At 36.2% G+C, this 8,807-nt stretch overlaps 1 protein-coding gene across 1 annotated transcript in view; it reads left to right on the top strand.

Annotated features, from left to right (window-relative positions):
• The window catches only part of LOC144959083 (uncharacterized), a 107,873-nt gene that overhangs the window by 20,419 nt on the left and 78,647 nt on the right, over positions 1-8,807 (top strand). The gene's annotated exons all lie outside the window — the stretch shown is intronic.

Here is an 8,807-nt window from a genome sequence, read left to right as displayed (position 1 = left end):
CGTCACCAGACTCAAATTCTACTTTGACAGGTGGTACCTGAAGATGAACACTTCAAAAACCGTGGCCACTGCATTCTACCTATACAGTGCATGGCACACCCGCAAATTGAACGTCCTCGTTGGGGACCAGCCACTCCCATATGAGCTGCATCCAAAATACTTAGAGGTGACGCTGGACCACAGCTTTACCTATCGGGTGCATCTCGAAGGAGTTGCCCGGAAGATAGAGAAACGCACCAGCCTTCTGAGGAAGCTGGCGGGATCGACTTGGGATGCTAACCAAGCACTCCTGAGAACGTTCGCCCTGGCACTATGCTATTCCACCGCGGAGTATTGCGCTCCAGTGTGGGGTCGAAGCAGAAATGTTGAGAAGGTTGATGTAAAACTTTGCAAGTTGATGCACATAGTGTCAGGAACGCTGGCAACAACGCCTAGAGAATGGGGGCCCGATGACGGCAGCAATCTAGCCCCCCGATGTCCGGAGGGAGACAATTAAGGTAAACTTGCTAAATAGGATCAGAGAGAGAGAGAGAGAGAGAGAGAGAGAGAGAGAGAGAGAGAGAGAGAGAGAGAGAGAGAGGGAATGGAATACCGCTCTGAAGCGCATTATGGACGGCGCCCCCGTTTCGAGCCGAAATAACTCCCGACAACCCCTGTATGCAGCTTCCCTGACTACGGACAGAGATGCATATACGAGATGGAAGTCGGTTTGGACGAATTCAATCCCTCGTGGGGGTAGGGATATGTACTCTTCTAAGCTTTGTGAGACGTTGCTAGGCTTTGATACCAGTAAGAGGAGACGCTGGGTGGCTGCGGATCGGCTTCGGTCGAGGAGCTGCCTCACAGCAAGTGCGCTTCATTAGTGGGGACTTTCCATCTGCCCTACATGTACCCGATGTGGGCAAGAACCCAAAACTGCAGAGCATCTAGTTGAACGGTGTGTTGTGACGATACTACCGGGCGGGTTCGCGACGGTGCACGAATGCGGACCGGACTTTGCTGATTGGGTCGATTGTCATAACATAGTAGTGTGAGAATCATAAGAAGCTACTGCTATTCTTGATCGTGGTTGTGTGTGTGTGTGTCTTTAAGGGCTGGAAAATGGTAATGCATTGCATAGGTTATCGGTGTTGTATAGGGGACATTCGTATGGGTGATCAACATATCATAGTACATAGAAGCCAGATCTGTGCAATGCAAGTTTGATCTAACGAGTCACTAATAAAACGATAGAACAGATAAGGTCGATCTGTGCTATGTGTCCGAATGTCAAAAATATAACACAGAGAAGGCAAAACTGTGCTAGAAAAGAATAAGTTGCTGGCCGGTTGCTTTGCCCAGTTCGATGACCCTTAAAAAGATGCGTATGTTGTAATTCACATCTCCGCGACACGATAATATTATTTGGTGCCTTGAAACTTGTGCGGTTAATCACTCTCCAGACACAAAGGAATACTGATAAAATCTTGTGTGCGAAGAATGTTTGAGAAGCCCTGTTGTTCTCAATGGTATATGCTGTATCTGATTCGGTATTCGATCAAGTGTGTAGAAGTACTCCTACTATACATCTTCTTCACGAGAAGCCAGATCAAACTCCGATACAAGAAACAGACGAGCACTTTTTTCAGACAGAAACAACGCTGTGTGTTTGGCAATACAATCGTACCTATAATACACAAACATAAATTTTGTCTTGTTGTTGTCCCAGAGTTGATGGTGGACCCGTGACTCTCTCTCTCTCTCTCTCTCTCTCTCTCTCTCTCTCTCTCTCCCTCTCTCTCTCTTTCTCACTCACTCTCACTCACTTCCTCTATTTCTTCATCACACCAGCAGGCCGTTTATCATGATACAAGTCAATCAATATATTATTATTCCTTGACAATAAGACTACTATTCTCATTAAAATTTATGAAGCTTATGATTATTTTCAAGACGTAGCTACCTGTTACTTTCCTCTGCACTATTATAGGCAATGAATTAGAAAGTCATGGGCAAAGTGCTTATTGTGCTTCTATGGACAGCACATACCTGAACTAAAAAAAATAAATTTTAAAAATGAGCTTTATATAGCGCAATATCCAATAAATGTCCTCAAAGCGCTTTACAAGGGGTTCCTGGTCAACAGCAACATTTAACAGGTAGGACGGGACATAACGCCTGTTAGGCGATATTACAATTTTCCGGACAAAGACAACGCTGTTAATGGACAGGTAATAATAATAATAATGATGATAATAATAATAATAATAATAATAATAATAATAATAATAATAATAATAATAATAATAATAATAATAATAATAATAATAATAATAATAACAATAATAATAATAACAATAATAATAATGATAATAGTAATAATAATAATAATAATAATAATAATAATAATAATAATAATAATAGATTAATTTAAGGTTTTAAATATTCAAGTTTCAAGTTTATTCAATATTAGGCTTTCGCCAATAAATCAACAATTTGATGCCAACATACATGAAAGTGGAAAAAAAGGTAAATGGAACCAAAAAATAAACTGATACACCACACAAAAATACACGAATGGTAATAACATCAATACGTTCAATAATAATAATAATAATAATAATAATAATAATAATAATAATAATAATAATAATAATAATAATAATAATAATAATAATAATAATAATAATAATAATAATAGTAATAATAACAACAACAATAAGAAGAAGAAGAAGAAGAAGAAGAAGAAGAAGAAGAAGAAGAAGAAGAAGAAGAAGAAGAAGAAGAAGAAGAAGAAGAAGAAGAAGAAGAAGAAGAAGAAGAAGAAGAAGAAGAAGAAGAAGAAGAAGAAGAAGAAGAAGAAGAAGAAGAAGAAGAAGAAGAAGAAGAAGAAGAACAACAACAACAAGAATATCAATAATAATAACAATAATAATATTACCATAATCCCCACACCCCAATCATCACCGTTACCACCACCACCATTACCATTATCACTACCACTATCACCATAACTTTTACATTTCCAATCAGTTTTTCTCATTAAAAAAAAAAAATAAATAAATAAATAAATAAATAAATAAATAGATAAATAATAATAATAATAATAATAATAATAATAATAATAATAATAATAATAATAATAATAATAATAATAATAATAATAATAATAATAATAATAATAAAATATTGATACCCATCACAACAGACCTCCTCACTACCACGAAAATTCCCGTAGTACTACGGCTAAATCCCGGGCTGGATATAATAAAGGTTTTTAATTAAATGTCATTTCTTGAAAACGAAGTTCTGGTGCCAGAGCTATCACATAGAGTTAATATTTTTCCCCACGCATTATAAGGACAAACTGGTGGTTTTTAAGGGTAGTTAAAATGTCTACGATGTTATTTACCCTGAAAACTACTTATTACATTTTCCTATTTCAAGTAGGCAGGTCTGCCATGATAAGTATCAGTTCCATAGTCAAAATAAGACAAACAGAAATAACTTTTATTTTAATCAATAATCCATACAATTTGATGACAACAGACATGAGAGTGAGGAAAAAAGGTAAATGAAACCAAAGCATAAAATGATACCATAAATAATCATAAAAATACAACATTGTAATACCACCAATACTTACAATAATAGTAATAATAATAATAATAATAATAATAATAATAATAATAATAATAATAATAATAATAATAATAATAATAATAATAATAATAATAATAATAAGAAGAAGAAGAAGAAGAAGAAGAAGAAGAAGAAGAATTGTAAAAATAACATAAGCGCCCCAGCAATAATATCTAGTATTGTATTTGTAAATGAGGACCACGCTTATATCCCTTTCGTTGACAATTAAGAAGATAGGGATTATATCATGGTAATTCTGTTTTGGATAATAAATTTATTGACTTTTAGTAATAATAGGTGCTCCAAAATGCTTTGGTCTGGTGATCTTTATCTTCGGGGAAATTCCAACATAATCAATAGCCCACCACTTATATAACACATTTCTATCGTTGATTAAAGTTCTAGAAGAATGGGATCTTGCGAACATTGCCTAGAAGTTACAGACATATTAGTTTAACGTATTTTTTGGTAGAATTACAGAATTAATTCCCAAAGACAAATACTCGACTCTTTTAGAATATCACAAACATTTAAGTAATTTTCCGTACTGATATAGTCTAGAGCGAAACAAGCTTGCGTACTTCAATTATTCCATGTCAAGGGTTGGTTTCTGTGTTTTTAAGAATTTTACGGCGTTTGTGACGCATTGAAAGAACAGAAAATGTATAAGGTAGTCTAAAAGTATACTTTTCTCAAAGGCACCCGAGGATAAATAGGCAAAGGTAAATGGTGCGGATAGGGCACCAAGAGCACCCCTCGGTGTACTTAGATTGAAATCGCTTAGAAGTCAAAGATACAAGCAAAGAGTATTAACAAGTGAACTACAACACTTCTTTTACAAATCACATCAAAACAGAAGAACCAAGAAAGAAAATATATATATATATATATATATATATATATATATCTCTATATATATATATATATATATATATATATATATATATATATATATATATATGGTTATATACACTGGTTATGATATCAATGCTGATAATAACAACAACAACAGCAACAATAATAATAATAATAATATTAATAATAACAATAATAATAACAACAATAATAATAAGAACAATAATAATAATAATAACAACAATAATGACAATAATAATAACAATAATAACAACAACAATAACAACAACAATAAACCAATTGTGCAATCGCAACTAATCTTTATCATGGTAAACTATTATACAATATTTTAATATCCATGCCCAATTCCCCCCCCCACCCCACTTTCTTACACAAATACACACTCACACACACACACACACACACACATACTTATATATATATATATATATATATATATATATATAACATGTCATATTTTGTATAATATACCACATCTTAGTATCAGAACTGCAGTTACTAAACAGACAAAAACAAATGAAAACGAACAAACAATCGCATTATTCTCTCTATCATCAATTTTAATAAGTTTTCCTTGCCGTGGAAACCACAATTATACTTGTAAATATTTATTGTGTTCGATCTGTACCTTAAAACAAAGTCTACCTAAATCACCTTGCTGTCTACTGTCTCTGCATTTCAAAAATTTGATAAATTCAAACATACTTGGTTTATTTTTCAGTTTTTCCGGCAGGCAATTTCTTCTCTCTTGCGTATACCTCGAACATTCAATTAGACAATGGTATTCGTCTTCTATTACGTCACAAGTAGGACATTTACGATCATTTCTATCTACTTTTCTTGTGCCCCATCTACCCCTTTCTATATAAAACAAACGAGAACTCAATCTGATTTTTGAGATGGCAACTCTGTAAGATTTATTACACAGTTTCATATATGGTTCTAACTCAAAGGACCACAGCATTGGCCCTCAGCTACTCAACTGCGGAGTACTGCTCAGCTGTATGGGCCCGATCATGCCATGCCTCCAAGCTAGACCCCGAGCTCAACAACGCCTGCCGGATCATAACGGGCTAGCTGAGAGCAACACCATTACCACTGGTCTACCGTGCAGCAGGAATAGCCCCACCACACATCCGGAGGGAAGCTCATGCCCAAATACAAAAATACAAACAGGAAATGGACCAGAGACACCCCCTTCATGACCACAATTGCCCCAAAAGCAGGCTCAAATCAAGAAAAAGCTTCCTCACAGTAGAGAGCCTTCACCCAGACCACTCAGCATTCTTCCGCCTGGACAAATGGGTAGAATGGGACAAGACAGCAAACGATGCCCTCCAGCCCCCAACAGAAAAGCTCCCAGCAGGCACAGACCTCAAGAGAAAAGAATGGGTGGCGCTGAACAGAGCTAGAGCAAAGGTGGGAAACACCGCCACCAACCTCTTTAAATGGAAAATCTCACCGGGCACTGAATGCCCATGCGGTCACCCCAGACAGACCATGGACCACATCCTGCCCGAATGCTCGCTGGGACCTCACTGCACCAATGCTGACCCGAGGGAATGCAACCAGACTGCCCGGGACTGGCTGACTCACTGGCGCGACAAGATATGATGACTCAAAGGTGTCTTTAATGTGTTTATACAGCCGTCCAGACGTCGTCATCGACATCTCAGCGTGCCACTCTTGTAGAAACATGTCATCCAAGCGTTGTTTTAAAACCGCCAGAAAGTAATTTTCATTTTTCACATTTTGTTTAACCCAATAATGGCCCATTCCGCTCCTATCCAGCAACTGCTTCACCAGACTTACCCAAGTTGTTGTGTTTGGTTCATTAATATTCAATTGCACAAGTTCTTTGTATACTGCATGAGTGAATGAGCAATCATTATTTCCTGGGCGAATAAGTTTCAACCAATACTTAATAACTTTCATTTTTCTTTCAATATGCAAAGGATACACCCCCAATTCCCCATAAACAAAACAGTTTGGTGTGCTGTGCTTAACACATAAAATGGATTTAAGAAAACCGAGGTGAAATCTTTCAATTGGATCAGCTCTTCTTAAACCCCATATTTCTGCCCCATAATTCAGTATTGGTAAGATGGTACTATTGAACAGTTTCATTTGCATCTGTGGTAAAATTTCTGTGTTAGTGTTAAAATACTTTCTAAGTGAAAATAGGCTCTTCTGGCTGAGTTTGTTACTTCTTGTGTACATTTTGTAAGAGATCCCGATGCGCTAAAATGACAGCCTAGATACTTGAATGACGAGATTACTTCAATACTTTTACCCTGATATGACCATTTGTCTTGTTGCCCAGTTTTTCCCTCCCTTTTTTAAATACTACGATTTTTGTTTTACTGATATTTACCTTTATTCCCCATTGCATACAATATTCTTGTAAAGAGTCTAAACCGTTCTTCAAACCCTCTTTTGTTTCACTGATTATTGCCATATCGTCTGCAAACATGAGCAATTTAATTGTAATATCCTGTATTTGTAATCCTATGGAATCTTCACTTAATTTACTTTCAAGATCATTAACAAACAGCGAAAACAAAAGTGGCGAAGTGCTTTCACCCTGTAATAATCCGCTGTTTGATTAGAAAAATTGTTGTTGACCTTTACCTCCTGTGGCCAGCTCAACCTTTGAATACATGTTTCTAAATAGCTTGACAAATTTCGAGCTCACACCGGATTTGATCAATTTTGTAAATAATGCGGATCTGTCAATAAGGTCATATGCTTTTTCATAGTCGATAAACGCACAATGTAGCTTCTTCCCTTTAGATAGCAATATCTTGATAATTCCATGTAGAATAAAATGGCAATCTTCTGTGCTCCTTCCCTTTCTAAATCCATATTGAACCTCGTTTAACACATTCTCTCCCCCACCCATACATTTAGTCTTTCATTCATCACTCTTGTAAACAGTTTTCCTATACAACTCATTATTGTTATCCCTCTATAATTGTTCACATCTCTTTCATCTCCCTTTTTAAAAATCGGCACAATTCTACCTGACTCCATATCAAGGGGAAATATTCCAATTCCAGTATCTTATTGAAAATCGATAAAATCAGTAATTTGATTTCTGAAGTTGCATTAATAATAAATTCATTTAACATATTATCCACTCCAGTAGCTTTGCCGCGTTTAAGAGCCTTAATTGCTTTGTGTAGTTCCCCCATCTCGATTGGCTTATCTAAAATGTCTATATCTATAATATTCCTTCCCACATCCTTTTCTACCTCTGCAATCTCCGCCCTACCCATCTCCCCAACCCCTGATTCTTTATTTGCTAAAGTTTTAAAATGGTCGTAGAAGTTTATATCTGGCAGCTCTCTTCGTGATACTGAATTTCTTTTTATTTCCTTCCAAAAGTTCTGGGGTTCATGCTTACTTAAATCCAATAAATGTTGCGCTTTTTTGCGACTGTAATTTCTTTTGTTAATCCTACATACCTTCCTGTATTTATTCCTTTCCTTACACATCAATGTCCTGTTTTCCCCTGTCCCCGTCTCTATAAACTTATGTGCTCGTTCAGTGAATACTTTGCGTTGGATCTGACAAGCTTCGTTATACCATGGTGCTTTCTTTCTTCTCCCTTTCCTTTGTTTATCCCCTCTCCCCTCTATCCTAACTACATGATCTATCCCTGCTTCTGTTAAAATATCTGTTAACTCGACTATATTACCCTCTAATACCTCTGGATCTGTGTTAGTTTGTACCAAATATATTAGATTGCTCACCTTATTATGACACACTTCTGTATTTAATAATGTAACGTAATTCTCCTTCTTATCCTCTTTCCACTTTGTCAACATAACCCCATCTAAACCGTCACTTACCTCCCGTCTATGCTCACTATTATTTAATTTCAAAGTAAACGATATTATCTTATGGTCTGACATTTCATTTGTTTCATGGACGTTAAAACCACACACATTTCCTATAACCCGCTTATTGCAAATAACATAGTCGATTGTACTCTCCCCTTTTTTATTGCCAAACGTTGTGCATCCCTTCATTTTATCCTCCCCTGTTCTCCCATTTAATATTGCAAGGTCACATGTGTAACATAATTGGAGTAATTTCAGTCCATAGTCATTTACTTTTTGTCCTTATTAAAACGTCTAACTGTCATGTCATTACATAAGAAATCTCTTTCACATAAAATATTCTCTACCGAAAGCTCTTCTGTCTGGTTCTCTCTAATGTCAACAGTCAAACAATCCTCTCTCTCCGCCGTCCTTGCATTCATGTCTCCTGCTACTATAATCCCTCCCTGATCGGTCACTTTTGCC

This window comes from Berghia stephanieae, chromosome 13 (assembly GCF_034508935.2).
Source record: "Berghia stephanieae isolate SIO BIC M18660-M18661 chromosome 13, UCSD_Bste_1.3, whole genome shotgun sequence".
Lineage (NCBI taxonomy): Eukaryota > Metazoa > Mollusca > Gastropoda > Nudibranchia > Aeolidiidae > Berghia > Berghia stephanieae.
Note: the sequence above shows the minus strand (reverse complement) of the source record. Positions and strands in the feature narration are given on the sequence as shown.